This window comes from Crotalus tigris, unplaced genomic scaffold (genome assembly GCF_016545835.1).
Source record: "Crotalus tigris isolate CLP2741 ecotype Arizona unplaced genomic scaffold, ASM1654583v1 scf7180000017564.2150845, whole genome shotgun sequence".
In the NCBI taxonomy this organism is placed as follows: Eukaryota; Metazoa; Chordata; class Lepidosauria; order Squamata; family Viperidae; genus Crotalus; species Crotalus tigris.
This window is the reverse complement of record NW_024096475.1, coordinates 1,790,221-1,808,953: the sequence shown is the minus strand read 5'-3', so window position 1 is coordinate 1,808,953 and position 18,733 is coordinate 1,790,221. Positions and strand designations below refer to the sequence as shown.

The 18,733-nt window shown below is 41.4% G+C and overlaps 1 long non-coding RNA gene across 1 annotated transcript in view; it reads right to left on the bottom strand.

Annotated features, from left to right (window-relative positions):
- Positions 1-5,756: 5,756 nt before the first annotated feature.
- Positions 5,757-18,733, bottom strand: part of LOC120310745 — a 52,753-nt gene continuing 39,776 nt past the window's right edge. Inside the window, exon 4 of the long non-coding RNA XR_005557449.1 lies at positions 5,757-6,738. This is a non-coding gene — a long non-coding RNA (uncharacterized LOC120310745). The remainder of the gene's footprint in view (positions 6,739-18,733) is intronic.

The following is an 18,733-nucleotide window of genomic DNA, read 5'->3' as shown; positions in this document are numbered from 1 at the left end:
AAAGCTGGGAGGAGATGGATATTGTGATTGTCTTTTAAATATAATCTCCTTCAAAAGAATAAGGATTTTAAACATAATAAAAATGGAGGAAACCGGTGTAGATCTTACTTATGCAGTAAGTATATTCTGGACAAAATTTTGGAAAATACGGAGAAGATAATTGCTTGTTCAAAGGAGATTTCTTTGTATCGACAAGGCAAAATACAAGGATTAAGTGAAACATCAATTTATGCTCAAGAGACTTGTGCTCAGCTTACTGAGTTGGAAGAAGTAAACCACAGTTGGACTATCAATTGACATTGGAAAAAAGACTTGATACTAACGGACAAAGGACTTATGATAAGGAACTGGAGGATCTCGCTTCAGAAGGACAAGTTGGCCTGCAGACGCCATTTGATTTTGAGTTAGAGAAAAAAACATGGGAAGAAGAGAAAAACCCAATCAAAGAGGATGATATAAAAGAAAAGATTTTAAGTGAAATTTATTCAATGTTAAAAGAAAGGGAAAATGATATTTTGCTATTAGTTATCCAGATTAGCTATAACCTTCATACTAACATAACAAAATGCACAATGGGAGTTTCCTTTTTGGAGTGTATAGTGTGGCAGGCGGAGGCCCGATTATGGAAACCTGTTTGAAATAGAAAGAAACCCAGAATAAGATATAAATATTAAATTTGATTATAGCAATGTGGTAAAGGTTTTACAGCGACCTGGATTGATTTGGATTTGGACTTTGTTAAAAGGGCTTTATATGTTTTTAATATTAGAGATGGTATAATGAGAAAAGGACTGAAATATGGGAAAAGATGGAACTAATTATTGGAGATTTGGAGAAACAATGAAAAACAATAGAATATTGGTGAGAAAGAGAATAATTTATTTTTGGAGTTAATAATGTTTAAATAAGAAAACACTTGGGGCACCTGAATAGTAAATGAATATGTTAGTTTAAGACTAAATATATGCAAAATAAAGATCTTTGGGATGGATAATGAGTTTTTGTAAATGTTTATTGATTAATGAAATTTATATAGAGTGATATATTCAATGAAAACTTGCTTTAGAAATGTTTTAATGAGCTTATAACAATATAAATAGATAGAGAATGTTAGTTTATTTTTAATTATATAACCTGGATGAAATGATATATTAGTGAATGAACTGGTTTTAGAAAGATATGGATTTGATTATAATTTTTTAAATAAATGGATAGTTCTTTAAGTTTAAGTTTAAATGTGTGAAAAATATAGGTTTCTATAGATTGAAAACTTTTTATTGATTAATGCAGTTGATGGTTAGACATAGTAATGAATGAATTTATCTGAAAATGTATTAATTTGACTATAATATTCTATATAGATAGAGAGGGAATATTAAGAAATATTGTGTATATATTTATTATGTTATTTGTTTTTTTAAAAAATTGAACACCATGTTTCCATGTGGTTCTTAAGCTGTGTTGGTATAAAATGGAAAACTAATAAAAATCGTTTTGAAAAAAAACTTCATTCTGAGCCTGAGATTTTCACAAAACAGTTTCTAGGCATTTAATAATAATAATAGTAGTAAAGTTGGAAGGGACCTTGGAGGTCATCTAGTCCAACCCCCTGCTCAGGCAGGAAACCCTACACCATTTCGGACAAATGGCTGTCCAGTCTCTTCTTAAAAACTTCCAGTGTTGGAGCATTTACTGCTTCTGGAGGCAGGCTGTTCCACTGATTAATTGTTCTCACTGTCAGGAAGTTTCTCCTTAGTTCTAGGTTGCTTCTCTCCTTGATTAGTTTCCACCCGTTGCTTCTTGTCCTGCCTTCATGTGCTTTGGAAAATAGCTTAATTCCCTCTTCTTTATGGCAGCCCCTGAGATATTGGAATACTGCTATCATGTCCCCCCTTGTCCTTCTCTTCGTTAAACTAGACATACCCAATTCTAGCAACCGTTCCTTATATGTTTTAGCCTCCAGTCCCCTAATCATCTTTGTTGCTCTTCTCTGTACTCTTTCTAGAGTCTCAACATCTTTTTTACATCGTGGTGACCAAAACTGGATGCAGTATTCCAAGTGTGGCCTTACCAAGGCATTGTAGAGTGGTATTAATACTTCACGTGATCTTGATTCTATCCCTCTGTTAATGCAGCCTAGCACTGTGTTGGCCTTTTTGGCAGCTGCAGCACACTGCTGGCTCATATTTAGGTGATTGTCTACTAGGACTCTGAGGTCCCTCTCACAGTTACTACTATTGAGCATGGTGCCACCTATGCTGTACTTGTGCATTTGGTTTTTCTTGTCTAAATGTAGAACCTTTTTTTCACCATTGAATTTCATTTTCTCTAGGGCAGTGTCAATCTTAACAATCTGACTCTTTATGTACTTAATTTCTTGAACACATTGGAAATTCTACGACAGTGTACTTTATATACCATATATAAAGCTATATATGGAAGTCACACTAAAACCATGGTTTACTGTGATAAGAATACATGGATACCTCTTGACCTGCTTGTTCCAACTCTGATTCATAGGTCTGCTACTCCTGTACTCTCTGGAGAAGCTGTGAGGAGTTTAAAGTTTTTGCTTCCATTTATGATTAACATTGTGGTATTGCTTGAATCTACTGTAACTAGGATCATTAACTTTGGTTTGCTAAAATAAAACAGTTTCAAAATGTGGGCTGCAAATCTTGCTTGCTCAAGATTAAGCATAAGATGTCTGAATATTAATTAAACTCTTATTTTTGTGCATCAGAGAGAAGAATGAAGAGAGGAAGTGTGTAAGTTTGGAGGTTATTGTGTGGTTGAAATGTAGCCAGTCTGGAAATGGCATTTGAAGCTGCCTTTAAATCAATAGAGCTGAGTGGTAATATCCAGATAGCCAGTAAAGGGCAGCAGCAGGCATACAGGACACTTTTAATCTTTGCTGCCACCTAGGAGTTGCCAATGTTTTTGCAGCCCATATGTTACTGCCTTAATGTAATCTTGCATTATTTTTTAAAATAATGTTTGGCATAAAAACCAATGTAAATATTTTATCGATCAGAAAGGACAAATGGATTTTTTTCCAGAAGAAAAGAAGCAATAAATTTATTATTTACAAATTTTATAGCCTTACTGATTAGTCAAACCAATTAGACACTTGATCTCTTTTCCCCTCCCCAAAATACTTAGAAAAAAACATACCTTCTCTGTTTTGAAGCTTGGCTAAGTTCTAAAGTTTAGCTGAAACATTCCCCAAAAATGTCTTAATTGGTAAAATGATCTCATCTGGGCAAATGTTATGTAATACTGATGATATATAATTACAACCTTTGGAGGGGCTCACATATGCCAGTCACAGAAACACACAAAATCCCACAGCTAAATCCAGATTTGCACTTGAGCCAAGAATGCCAGTTTCTAGTGGTTTTGGTCAGTAGCTGTTTTCAAGTATTCACACAGCAGCAAATGTCTCAAGGTAATTGCTAGTGGAAGCCCTTTGATGGATAGGGTAATTTTAATAGCATTCCTATTGACTTTCTTTACACCAGTTTGTATAGCCTGATGTCAGAATGTATTAAATATAAGATCGTCAACTTATAAAGTGATGTTGCCTTTGTTTGGCAAAGTTTGAACCCCACACAATACCGGACAATGATTTGGCGAAGCTGGCTTACAGCGTGACTGCAAGAAAAAAATATCCTGGATTCCAAGTATGTGAATTGGCCTGAGCCAGTGTTACAACATATTGGACTGCAGGTTCAACCAAGATCAGTGCCCAGCTGAGCGTTTGTGGTGGTGTAATGATCTTTTCCTGACTTAGCACTGTTCATATTGCCTGCAACCTCCTTTTCAAGATACTTTTTGAAAACAACTCTTTCTCTATGTTTTTCTTGTGCGAATGTAAAGAATGAATGTCCCCCCCCATTTCCATCATTTTTGTAATGCAAGTTTTATATGAAATGCTTTTAATTTAGTGGAATTTTGCTGTTGCATTTCAATCACATTTATTCTGCTATTTGTACAATTATACAATGTATAATTACATGTTATCCTCAGACAAACTGTTCATACCTCTGCATACTTGTTAAAGAAGACTGTGGCATGACTCCTTGCATCTTAGTTTGTTATTTGGCCTTTACTGGATGCCCTCTTTTCTGTGCCAAGGGATGACAGGTGGGCAGGGATCAGTGGGAAGGTAATAAAAAACCGTGGTGGCGCAGTGGTTAGAATGCAGTACCGCAGGCTACTTCTGCTGACTGCCGGCTGCCAGCAGTTCAACAGTTCGAGTCTCACCGGCTCAAGGTTGACTCAGCCTTCCATCCTTCTGAGGTTGGTAAAATGAGGACCCAGATTGTTGGGGGCCAATATGCTGACTCTGTAAACCACTTAGAGAGGGCTGTAAAGCACTGTGAATCAGTATATAAGTCTGAGTGCTATTGCTATTGCTAAAGATCTAAATTCTGCAATCTGATGTTGCGTCTTCTCCTCTTTCTAGTCCACAGGCTTGTGTTCAGGGCACACCCACTTTATTTGAACTAAGTTTCTGAGTGTTCATCTCTACAGATGTCTAGTCTGTATCCAGTGGTGGGATTCAGCCAGTTTGGACCACTTCAGCAGAACCGGTAGCTAATTTTTTTTTGCCCAGGCCCAGAATGGTCTTCCGGAAGCAGCATCCACACAGAGAACCAGTTGTTCACATATTTGAATCCCACCACTGTCTGTATCACATAACCCTGGGCACAGCAGGCAAACTTTGGAATATAAGTGATATTTCAGCCTTTTCTCCATTAAATATATGCACAATTACAGGAATGAATAAATGTAAATGAGCAGTACTTGCCTATGGATTTTTTTTTGTATGTGTTCTAATGATCATAGCTACAAAAATATATTCCTTATGATAAATGCTACTCATCAGTATAGCATAAACCCAGCAATCTGCTACGAGCAAAAATAGGACAAGCCCACCTCATATGAGTAAGCATCTGCTTACCCATTTTATGATACAACATAATGAAGTTAATAACTAGTCCAGTTAAAATAAATCCCTGGTTCTGTGTATGACAGAATAAACAGTATTAAGGTGGATGGGCTGAGGGCGATAATCAATGCAAAGCTGCTTTATATAGTCAGAACAGGCCAAACCATGAATAGATCTGCTTAGGATAGCACTCTGAATTTCACAGATTTTTCACTTATTTTATTTAAGAGATTCCAATACCTCTAATTGGGTAAAGCTGATATTTAAATGTGTTCTTCATTTAGTTTGTGAGAAGAATATTCCCTTGCTGAGATTACTCAAGTTTGAACAAAACGTAATTTAAGGCTTCAGCTCTCTAAATGTGAAATTTAATCATCATCCAATGTTTTTCCACAATTCACTTACTATTTATTAGTCCAGTGAACAGTTTTATTTGTGACTTGAAAATAACAGTCTTGGTAAGAATCCCCCCCTTAATATTTCTTTTTTTTTCCTGTACTCATAACAGTTTGTTTCCCATCTAAAATTTCTTACTCCAGATTTTCCCTCATAGGGGTTTTATCTGTGATACGGTAAGTTGAGAAATATTGTGTGTTTTCAAGCATCTGATTGAAATGAGATGCAACTCATGAAAGCCAATGACATTTAATAAAATTTGTTCCTCAGAAAAAGTACTACCACATTTCTAATTTATTTGCTGTGTTAGACTAACATAGCTCTCCTCCTCCTTCTCTCTCTCTCTCTCTCTCTCTCTCTCTCTCTCTCTCTGTGTGTGTGTGTGTGTGTGTGTGTGTGTGAGAGAGAGAGAGAGAGAGAGAGATTCCTCAGTCTACAATTGGAAATAACAGTATTCTCAACAGCATCCTAAAAAGTTGTTGTTGCTGAATATAGCAAGAAGGATTAAAGACAAAATTGTGTACAGGTTGCAATTCTATGGAAGCTTCTGGGCATAGAACAAAGTCTTCAGAAAATGTCATCTTTTTAAATGTGTTTTTCACTGCAATGGCACTCAGGTTATTACAGTCATTTGGGCAGTTATGATTTACATAAGAGAAGCTGGATGAAATACCATGTTGTGTGACTGGACTCCTGTTTGTTTAATGGAAATTTAATGCCTGGAAGACCTGGCCAGTCTTAATTTTGTTTAAGGGTGAGCAATCCAATGGAGCACTTAGACATTTAAAAAGGAAGGTGAATTGGCCCTTCCTGTTCCATTAATAGAGACTTTCACTGATGGGAAAGGAATGCAGTTTAATTCACATTTAATCTAACTATAAAATGTGCTCAACTGTCATTAACCTATATAAAGGTTTTAAAAATTAATCATTGCTTGGTGCAAAATTTGGAGTGCATGCATAGTATAAATGCTGTTTTATAGAACAGATGTTAGATATAATTAACATTGGATACAAATCAGAAATACATACTAAATGAGCTGTTTACAAACAGTTCTTTGGAACTTCACCCTTGCCCTTAACAAGACTTGATATAAAACATTTGTATGCTTGATTTGTATGCTTGACAACCTTGAACATGCAGGGAAATCTAAAAACAGAATAGCAGCAAATATTTCATTGACATATTTTGGGCTTTTGAAAAATAGAGTGTAAGAGTACATTTGCTTTGGTACCAGAAATACATTTTTGGAACGGTTCTTTGCTACTATAGTTTCCTCTCAGTAGTAGTCTAAATTCTGTAACTTCATTGATTTTTCACAATGTTTCTGAATGGGCCCAAAAGTGGCCTTCACTTTGAGGGAACTCTTCTAAAACATCAAGTGATATCTAAGGAAACAAAACAAAAATGTCCTTTATTGAGACAAATAAAATAGTACAAATTGGTCACAGAGGGCCTGGGGTCAACTCCGATTGCCGATAGAAACAAAAGGTTTTGATGCACGCACTCCAAAAGCCTAACATTTTCTGGCAAGCTGACCTCTGTGCAGCTGTTGCATTTCTAATGCTTCTGGTGGATCAAATCAATGTGATTTCCCATTGGCAGTCTCATGGGCTTTAAGGTCACAGAAGCATAACTCCTTCTCTCTTTTCATTCCATTCTAGCCAGAGACCTTTAGAAACACAACCATAGAATCCAGCTCTCTTTCCTACTGTTTCTTTTGCCGTTTCTAAAGAAAATGTATTTATTTATTTATTTGTTTGTTTGTTTGTTTAACAAATTTATGTAGCTTTCCAACTCACCCACAGTGACTCGTTTTCTGCCCTTTGCATACCACTTCTTGTGGTTCCAATAAACGAGGAGATGAAGAACAGGATTGATATGTCCTCTTACTAGTTGAGAAAATGATTGCTTTTGTAATAAACCTGGCTAAAGGATTAGAGTGGTATATTTTAAATTGATGCATAAAAACAAAAATCCATATTTGGCCAAAATCCATATATGGCCAAAACTATTAGCTGGTTCCAATTTTTCTGAATATGTATCTAAAATAGTAATTTCTGATCTAATACTATCCAAGGTCTGCCAATCATTTGCCATTCTCTTTGTTCCAAATATCTTTGCTTGATGTGACTCAATGAGCATTCTCTATCAAATGTGTAAAGACAATTAAATTCCTATTTGGCAGACATAAAAGCCCTCTATAGTTCTGTAGTATGTTATGTTGTCTATATTCTCAAAAGTTCTTTAACTTTCCAAATTTTCTTGCTCTGACCTCTTACTCTTTTCTTTCCAACAAAAGCAATAAAGTAACCACAAAAATAGGCTTTAAAAGGATCCTAAACATCAAGCTCTTATGATGTCCCGAGTCTACCTACCATGTGGCAGAATAAGAGAGTAACCTTAAGTGTTAAGCGTAGCAGGGGAAGGATAGCAGAGATACTCTTCATCAATACTCCGACTTTATTATTCTACGGCAGGGATGTCAAACTCAATTTCATTGAGGACCACATCAACATTGCGGTTGCCCTCAGGGGTGGATGGGTGGGTGGGTGTGGCCAGGGTGGGTGTGGCCTACTGGTTGGGCATGGATGGAGTGGGTGTGGCCTACTGGGTGGGCATGGCCAGCTCTACATCGTTCACGTCAAGGGGGCCTGTGGGGGCCTGGGCAGAGTGGGACAGATCTGAGGGTCTCTGGCAGAAGGGGGTGGGACCGGGGCAAGTGCCAAGGCATAGTCCCGTGGTGGCGAACCTATGGCACGCATGCCACAGGTGGCACGCAGAGCCCTCTCTGTGCGCACACGGGCCATCGCCCAAGTCCTAGGCCTTCAGCTGGTTTTTATAAAACCTTTTCGCTTTAGGCCTCTGCTGCCGTGTGCAAAAAAAAAAAGGTTCAATCAATCAATTTCAACTTCTCACGGGAAAAAAAAGATTTCGCAAAATTAGAATTGATTGATTGAACCTTTTAGTCCCATCCAGTCTGCTGTTACCACCGCAGCCTCACCCACCCAATGGGCCACGCCCACCTGGCAACCGACGATACATAAGTGGGTTTTGGGTTGCAATTTGGGCACTCGGTCTCTAAAAGGTTCGCCATCACTGGCATAGTCCATTTCTTCATTCCTCACAAAGGGTGACACTTCCCCAGCATGCAGCCAGGGGGCAGGGCCAACGCGGCAGGGGCTGGTCCCTTGCTATTTCCAGACAGCCTTGTGGAGGCAAGACTGAATATGTTTCAGCATAGATGGCCACCACAAAATTGTACATTGGCTGCCGGCCGGCCTGGGCCAGGGCCAAGGTAGCAGGGGCCGTTCCCTCACTGTTTCTAGGATGGCTTTGCGGGTCATATGAAACCACTTCGTGGGCCGCATCCGGCCCCTGGGCCTTGTGTTTGATATGTCTGTTCTACGGCTTCACATGTCATGGAAGACATACAGGTAGTCCTCGACTTACAATAGTTCATTTAGTGACCATTCAAAGTGACAACAGCACTGAAAAAACTGACTTACAACTGTTTTTCACACTTACAACCATTGCAGTATCCCCATGGTGACAACAATTTGGATCCTTGGCAACTGGGTCATATTTATGACTTTTGCAATATCCTGGGGTCATGTGATCTCCTGTTGCAACCCTTCTGAGAAGCAAAGCCAATAGGGAAGCCAGATTCACTCTGAACAACCTTGTTAGTAACTTAATCACTGCAGCGATTCACTTAACAACTGTAAGGTTGCAAAATGGGGCAAAATTCACTTAGCAAATGCTTCACCTAGCAACCAAAATTTGGGGCTCAATTGTGGTCATAAGACAAGGACTGCTTATATTTCCTGTGTTGAAATTAGATTCAATAGCCTGTACAGGGACTAGAGAGGAATGGGCATTTTGCTCTTGGACAGTGAAGTATACAAGGTTGTTCACAGCAGAATAACACAAACTACATTGCAATGCAACATTACTGAACGAATCAAATATGTGCATTAAGGTAGAGGCCTGTGTCAATAAAACCACAGTCTTCCCAATCTTTTCCCTGATTTGACTGCTTCTTTCCATCTAAAGCTGATACAAATAAACGCGCTGGGAAATATGGAGATTCTTTTACTGCTAGTTGAGAACAGCGAAGAATGAAAAGCAGACAACTGTCTGATTTTTGTGTTCCCAGCAAATGAGGAAAACTGTTTGCTTGGCAAAAGCTCTGCCCATCTGTTTGGATGCAGAAGACACTTCCCTTGAGAGATAAATGAAGTGGTATTTGGGGAGTAAGAGCCAATTGCCTCCTTTCTTCTGTGTCTGGTGTCCAAAGACTGAGGGGAAAAAATGTAGCTGCTTGAGCAAAATTTCCTAACTCCATTCCAAACTTAAAATATTTATACATTTAAATTCCATTTATGACACACAGAGATATACACATAAGCATATACAAACCTTTACACTAAAAACACGAGAGATCTCTGTGATACGGAGATGTGAAAGTTCTCTTATAGAATATAAATTAACATTTGTCTGTTTTGGACAAAATCCAAGGTTTTTTCTTCTTCTTCCCTTTCTTGCTCTCTCAAGAATGTGATTCACATTCACACAGTCCTGCTTTTTGGGAATGGAGAGATCTGCCCATGCATCACAGCCATGGGGTTCCACCAAGCTATTGTTTGGTCTGGGTGTCTCTTACTTCTAGTTGATGCCAAATCCAACATTCCTGTTTTTGAAATCTCTTCTAATCATGTAGCACAACCCAATTTCTTTTAGTACATTTTCAATCTATTGAGGACCAATCAACTATCACTTAGAGGCCCACTGCTCTGCCATGGATGTAAAAGAGCATAAACATGGGGAGACACTTTCTCGTGAAAAAAAAAAGTTAAAGATTGACTACTGGAGAAAACGGCCAAACTCCAGCCCAAACACATGCAATGTTGAAGTCAAAACTTTCTAACATCTTTTGTTCACTTAGTAACATTACTTAAAAGTAGTCAGTGGTGGGACTCAAATACCTAAATATCCGGTTTTCTGTGTGGATGCAGGCCTGGGCCTCTGAGGCCTAGAATGGACTTCTGGAAGTGACATCCATGCACTTCTGGTGGGCCGTTCTAGACCTGGGAGATCTCCTCCAGGCCTCTGAAGCCTAGAATGGACTTCCAGAAGCAGCATGGGTTTAGCTGGTTCTCCGAACTCAACAAAATTTAGCTACTGGTTCTACTGAACCGGTGCGAACCAGCTGAATTCCACCATTGAAAGTAGTGGATAAATGTAATTTATGAAGGGCCCTGACTCTTGCTAGATTTGAGCTAATTCCTACTGCAGTTTTCGAGGGCAGCCTGATCAAGGCCCTCTTGAGCTTAGGTTTTTGTCAGTGTCAGATGCAACAGGTGGAGGATTTACTGTGCTTTTGAAGAATAGAAGAATAATAACAGAAGAATAATATAACTTTATTGTCACTTTGAATGTATACTAATGGGCAAATATTAAAATGAAATTTTGTTGCACACAGCTCTCACCTCTGATAGACACAACATAAATATGACAAAAATAAATAAATGAATACAGAATTATGTATATACCCACATATATTATATGACACAGAGAAACAACAGTTTAGTTCGGGTTATGTGTACATGTGCATGGCGAGAAAAATGAATCTTGCGAGTTTACCAGACGGATGGCATAGGGCAGGGCTTTTTAACCTTTTCACCCATTGTACCACTTTTAGGATATGGCAACATCCGAGTACCACCAGTCGCCTAGCAAAGTGTCAAAAACTTGACCCAAAAGAAAGAGGAAAAAAGTGCTAAAGTACAGGTAGTCCTCGACTTACAACAGTTCGCTTAGTGACTGTTCGAAGTTACAATGGCACTGAAAAAAGTGCCCCCCCAAGCCACAGCCGAGCAAGACACTTGCCTGCCCATCCAGTGGTGTTCTTCCTCCTGACTGAGGTTTTCATTGTTGTGAGCATTTCTGTTGAGGATTGGCAGTGGGGGTGGGGTGGGGGTGTTTGGTTTTTATTTCCCCCATCTGCTGGGTGGTTGCAGCAGGTTTTGGTCACTTCACATGACCCTGGGACACTGTGACCATCATAAATATGAATCAGTTGCCAAGCATCTGAATGTAAATCATAAGACCCTGGAGATGCTGCAACATTCCAGCTGATCGGCGCTTCTTCTGGGCTCAGGAGAAGCATCAGGATCAGTGCTGCTTTCCAGCTGATTGGTGCTTCTTCAGGGCTCAGCAGAAGCACCAGGATCAGCACCGAGCTCCAGCTGGAGACTGGCGCTGATCCTGGCGCTTCCACTGAGCCCTGACAGTCCTGAATAATAATAGTAGTAGTAGTAGTAGTAGTAGTAGTAATAGTAGTAGTAGTAGTAATAATAATAATAATAATAATAATAATAATAATAATAATAATAATGACAAAAAAGTCTGGATAGTGGACGTGGCAGTGCCTGGAGATAGCAGAATAGAAGAGAAAGAACTGGAGAAGATAACAAAATACAAAGACCTACAAATAGAAATAGAAAGACTGTGGCAAAAGCAAGCAAGGGTAGTACCAATAGTAATAGGCTCCTTGGGTGCAATCCCAAAACAACTGGAGCACCACTTGAACACCATTGGCATTGACAAATTCACTATTAGTCAATTGCAAAAGGCGGCCTTATTAGGAACTGCTTCCATCCTGCGACGATACCTGTAATACCATCAAACATCCACATCTGCCTATCCCAAGTCCTGGGTAAGGACTCGATAGGTAGACAAAATGCCAAATCCAGTCTGAACAGCTGGCTGACTGTGTGATGATTGATAATTATTTTTTCATTTTGAAAGTATACCAATCGGCATACATCAAAATGAAATTTTGTTGCATACAGCTCTCAAAGGATCACCACCTCCGATATACACACCTGATCGTGGTGCTTCCACTGAGCCTTGACAGTCCTGCAGCTCCAGCCATCTCTCGATCAAGCTTGTGCGGTGCTGCCACCGGTTCAGTTCATTCCCGTCCCCCGCTACCATTTTTCTAGGATGGTCGCATATCACTTGCCAGGTGCCAATGTACCATAGGTGGTACCCGTATCACTGGTTGAAAAGCCCTGGCATAGGGCAGTGATGGCGAACCTTTTAGAGACCGAGTGCCCAAAAACTGGCCTTGCCCCCGCTCCATGCATAATCTTTTTATTATAAAGATTTTATTCATCTAGAACAGGGTTGGGGAACCTTGGTTCTTTTATGACTTATGACTTCAACTTCCAGAATGCCTGAGCCAGCACGGCTCAGGTGGTTGACGTCCACAAGTCATTAAAGAGCCAAGGTTCCCCACCCCTGATCTAGAACAATAGTTTTAAATGTGAAATTTCAATTTCAAGCTCGAATGATTGTTACGCTTATTGGTTGAGATCTTGGTGGGCTGCTACCAAAACCAATGTGTTGTACTGTGCTACTGTGTCCCAAAATGTCTGTAAACTATCAAATTCATTATTTTTCACTTTTCTTGCTTTTCACGCACATATAGATAACTTATAAGAGCACATGTACAGATAGACTGTCCAGAACATCTATAATTCCAGATAAATCAATACAAATTCAAAGGTTACTACCCAGTGGCGGGATTCAAATATGTGAACAACTGGTTCTCTGTGTGGATGCCGCTTCCGGAAGTCCATTCTGGGCCTGGGCAAAAAATAATTAGCTACCGGTTTTGCTGAAGTGGTGCGAACTGGCTGAATTCCACCATTGAAAGTAGTGGATAAATGTAATTTATGAAGGGCCCTGACTCTTGCTAGATTTGAGCTAATTCCTACTGCAGTTTTCAAGGGCAGCCTGATCAAGGCCCTCTTGAGCTTAGGTTTTTGTCAGTGTCAGATGCAACAGGTGGAGGATTTACTGTGCTTTTGAAGAATAGAAGAATAATAACAGAAGAATAATATAACTTTATTGTCACTTTGAATGTATACTAATGGGCATATATTAAAATGAAATTTTGTTGCACACAGCTCTCACCTCTGATATACACAACATAAATATGACAAAAATAAATAAATGAATACAGAATTATGCATATACCCACATATATTATATGACACAGAGAAACAACAGTTTAGTTCGGGTTATGTGTACATGTGCATGGCGAGAAAAATGAATCTTGCGAGTTTACCAGACAGATGGCATATGGCAGGGCTTTTTAACCTTTTCACCCACTGTACCACTTTTAGGATATGGCAACATCCGAGTATCACCAGTCGCCTAGCAAAGTGTCAAAAACTTGACCCCCCCAAAAAAAGAGGAAAAAAGTGATAAAGTACAGGTAGTCCTCGACTTACAACAGTTCGCTTAGTGACTATTCGAAGTTACAATGGCACTGAAAAAAGTGCCCCCCAAGCCACAGCCGAGCAAGACACCTGCCTGCTCATCTGGTGGCGTTCTTCCTCCTGACTGAGGTTTTCATTGTTGTGAGCATTTCTGTTGAGGATTGGCAGCGGGGGTGGGGAGGAGGGTGTTTGGTTTTTATTCCCCCCGGCTGCTGTGTGGTTGCAGCAGGTTTTGGTCACTTCACATGACCCTGGGACACTGTGACCATCATAAATATGAATCAGTTGCCAAGCATCTGAATGTAAATCACAAGATCCTGGAGATGCTGCAACATTCCAGCTGTTCGGCGCTTCTTCTGGGCTCAGCAGAAGCACCAGGATCAGTGCTGCTTTCCAGCTGACTGGTGCTTCTTCAGGGTTCAGCAGAAGCACCAGGATCAGCGCCGAGCTCCAGCTGGAGACTGGTGCTGATCCTGGCGCTTCCACTGAGCCCTGACAGCCCTGAATAATAATAATAATAATAATAATAGTAGTAATAATAATAATAATAATTTTATTGTCACTTTGAAAGTATACCAATCGGCATACATCAAAATGAAATTTTGTTGCATACAGCTCTCAAAGGGTCACCACCTCCGATATACACACCTGATCGTGGTGCTTCCGCTGAGCCTTGACAGTCCTGCAGCTCCAGCCATCTCTCGCTCAAGCTTGTGCGGTGCTGCCACCGGTTCAGTTCATTCCCGTCCCCCGCTACCACTTTTCTAGGATGGTCGCATATCACCTGCCAGGTGCCAATGTACCACAGGTGGTACCCGTACCACTGGTTGAAAAGCCCTGGCATAGGGCAGTGATGGCGAAGTTTTTGACCGGCTGAATCCCACCACTGTTTCTACCCCTTTCTCTACTGGCCCTCTTTTTACTTATATATGCTCATACTGTGGTTGCATATTTTTCCATATCCACACTTCTATTCTTTCCAGTTTTCTTTTCTTGCTGGATGAGATTTTCCTTTCTTCCAGTTTGCTGAATAGGAAGGCATATTGCTAATCTGCTCGCCCACTAAGAGCGAGCCCAGGAGCAATGGTGGCAATGAATTGCAGCAGGAAGAATGTGTGGTGGGAGGACCTGATTTCCTCCCCAAGCTCCACCCCTGTTAATTTTCAGGAAATTCTTCAGGACCCGGGAAAATTCTAAGATGGCTCCTGGACTGCAGTTATTTTCGCTCTTTCTTGTGCCTTTTGGTTTCTTTCTCTTAATAATGACTGTTTGAAATTTTTAATAATTGTTCTTATACATTTATTGTTTTAACTAATGGTTGTATGCTGTGTAGAGTAGTGGTTCTCAACCTTCCTAATGCCGTGACCCCCAACCATGTGGTCGTAAGTCGAGGACTACCTGTATTTCCCTGCGGGCGGGGCAGAAGGCGTGCACGCTCCGCCTCCTCTCCTGTGGCTGGAGCGCACACTGGGCAGGCCGAGGGTGCACGCAGGCCGTCGCCCAGCACCAGCCTCGGCCCGGGAGCACCGCGCATGCGTGGTGCCGCCCCCTGCGCCAGCCAAGGCATAGCTGGCAAGCGGCAGTGACAGCGCAGGCCGACTACCAGCTGGGCCACCAGCTGGCCCAGCCCAAGGGAGGTAAGCACCCGCTGGGCCCCACGCGTGCCAGCAACCCTCCCTGCACCTGCCACTGCCCCGCGAGCCTTACCTTGGCCACTGCACATTCGGTGCGGCGGCAGGCAGGCCCAGGCGCTCCTGGGCAGCCATGGCATGTGGCAGCTAGGGCGCAGGGCGACCACCGGCTGGGCCACCAGCTGGCCCAGCCCAAGGGAGGTAAGGCACCCACCAGGCCCCACGTGTGCCAGCAACCCTCCCTGCACCCGCCGGCCTCCCACCTCCCACCCAAGGCCCTCTTTTACTTACATTTAGTAGTTGCTCAGCAGGGAGGGGTGGAAACATCCAGAAAGTTCGCCTTAGCTGCAGACAACTTGCAGCACCATTTGCAGACTGGGACTTTTGGCGGGCTCAGCAGGGCAGAGACAGCCTGGACAATTCTATTGGCTTTTGAAAGCCAATAGAATTAGACTCTCTTCAAGAGAGTCTATTCTATTGGCTTTCAAAAGCCAATAGATTCTATTGGCTTTCGAACGCCAATAGAATAGAGTCTTTTCTATTGGCTTTCAAAAGCCAATAGAATAAGAGGGAGTAGCACAGCTAAGGAAAAGGGGGAAAATGGCGGACTGCATTGTTTGGCGACCCTCGTGAAATGATTGTTCGACCCCAAATGAGGTCGCGACCCACAGGTTGAGAACCGCTGGTCTAGAGTCACTCTGTGCAAAATGAGTAACTATATCCATTTGATAAATAAACAAATAAAACTTCGGCGAGCTGTTATTCCAAGGCACCCAAAGGTTGGAGGAGGCCAATTAAAGAAAAATTACTCTTCATCAAAGTCTACAAACAATAATATATTAAATCCTAGGGCTGCTAGGAAAAAAAAGATTGGTATTCAAATCAAATGTAGAATGAGATTCCCCCCCCCAAAAAAAGAAAAGAAATTCTTATATGTATAGCATTCTACTATCTCTGCTCTCCATTTCTTCTTAAGAACGAAGATGGTATGCAATACTTTTTACTGCTGTGTATATGGTTGTGAATGTGTTGTTTACATAGTACAGGAAGTCAAGCAAGCCCTTTCTACCTCTTGCCATTTCTGAACAGATTAAACTTTGTGAACTTCCACTGAAGTGAAATGTTGAAAATTTATATCCAGCTGCTGTTTGCCTTTCAAGGACTGCAGAGCACAGGAAAGGCTTGTGTCATGTCATTTTCTCCTACTGTTTAGAGGATTTGACAGGTCAAAATGGCCTCCTCTCTGGTGCAGGCTTTTTAAATATATTTTAGAACAGAAGGGAAAGGAATGTGAAAGACTGGAAAAAAAATAGCAATTTCTGGATGATACAATGGCTGGACAAGCTTCTATGAACTACAAGCCTTCTAGTGATATTGGGCTAGTTCTCTCATGGTTAGAAGTCAGCTTGCTATTTAGGAATGAGATAAGCTATGATAAGAAAAGATCAGATGTCGCTGGAAGGTCCCAGTGTGGGGGAGGTTGTCTTAAACATTCTAAATTTAAACATTTATTGAATATCAGCTGTGTGGCATATTTGCATCACTACAGCAAAGTGATAGAAGTAGAATTACAGAAGTAATAAGCTTTCCCTGCTTTTCAGTCAGCATTCATTTTATTTATTTAGGAAATTTATGTGGCTGCTCATTTTAAGCAAATAACTTTGGGAGGCTTACAAAGCAAAGCAATTAAACAACACAAATATTACAAATAGCTATCATAAATGGGGGGGGGAAGACATCTCACCTATTATCCTAAATTGCAAACTCACTTGCTATTTTAACCAGAAGAAAAACACACTCAGTTCCAGCCTCAAAAAGCACATCACTTCACAAAGAAAGACTGGAAAGATGCTTCATTCATTCATTCATTCATTCATTCATTCATTCAATTTATATGGCTGCCCATCTCAAATAAATGACTCTGGGCAGCTAACAAGGAATAAAAACAAGATGAAAAAAACAGCTTATCAAAAATCATGAAGAGCAAATACAGCAATGTGTTCTGAGTGTCCACCAAGCAAATTATTTGAACTGTGCAAACTATTCAAAAAACTTCACAAAGCATGTTAAGTGTGAGCAAAGCACCTTTCAGTGTTCACTGAGTTAACTTGTATGCATAGTTCACGGGGCTGCTTCATATGGCTTGTGAATCATACAAGTCCTCATCTGCATCTCAGGCAAGTCTCAATCCACACCTGGAAGTTATAGAACTTGATTGTCACAAGATGGTTGTGCAGATGAGCTATTTAAACCACCTGTGGAGACCCAGACTGGGGAAGATTGAGGCTCTACCCTAAATCTGTACCCAGCAAGCTGGTCCCAAAGGTGTTTAGAAGAGGTTGAAATCAGAGAAGTAAGGCCTACATTTTGCAGAGTAAACCGCTTCATGATAACAAAATATAGGTAGTTCTATACCAGAATTTGCATCACTAAGCAAAGCAGTTGTAAAGAATGATGTCATGTGACCATATTGTTTAGCCATGGCAATCTCTGCAGCCCCAGTTGCCATTGTTAAGTGTGCATTATGGGTTGTTTAAAAAGAACCTCCTCTGACCGCAGCTTGCATTTTCCTGGCTTTCAACAAGCAAAGACAATGGGGAAGCTGGCAGGAAGCTGTATGTTCCAGTCATGATAATGTGACTCACAAACAGGCCAGCTAGCAGGTGAGTGCTACAGAATGGAGACAGGCAAGGGAATGTTGTGGCATGGCATGAGTGCAGGGGGTGGATGGGTGCTATGGTGAGTCACTGTCATGGATCCACCCCTGGACCCCTCTCCAGATGTGAGTTCAGAGGAGGAGAGTGAGTTTGAGTCTGCAGAGGAAAGTGTGGAGCAAGTATTGCTCAGGATCGGGGCTCAGAGAATGCTAACCTGATGGAGCAGCCTGTGGCTCAGATGAGGCATAGGCTGAGGCTGAGGGAGGCATGCCACAGCTGCAGCAATTGGCCAGGAGGCTCAGGTAAGGACTGCGAGCAGCTGCTACCTGTTAGCAAAAAGGAGGAGGTGGAGTCCACACCTCCTTCTGATCCAAGGACACATAGAGCAGAAAGGAGATAAGCACAATGCCGGTCAGCTAGACCAGGGGTCCCCAACCTATGGGCCATGGGCCACAGGCTTTTGGCCAGCAGGCCACAGAAATGGATGGTCAGTGCATGCACGCTTGGGCATGCATTCCCCACCACTTGTGCTACCACCCGCAGCCCCATTTGTGCATGCGCATGGGGCAAACAGGGACACTTGTGCGGGGCAAGTTCCATGACCTGTTTGTGCATGCGCAAAGGGGGCCACTAGCCCAGGTGGGTTGTGTGGCCCATTTGTGCATGCGTGAATGGGCCGCTAGCTGCCACGGGGTGTGTGCAGCCATTCATGCATGCACACAGTGTCAGCGCATGCTGCATGCACGAATGGGGCCTCTAGTGCCATGCCAGGCTGCATGGCCCTGTGCACGCATGCACAGG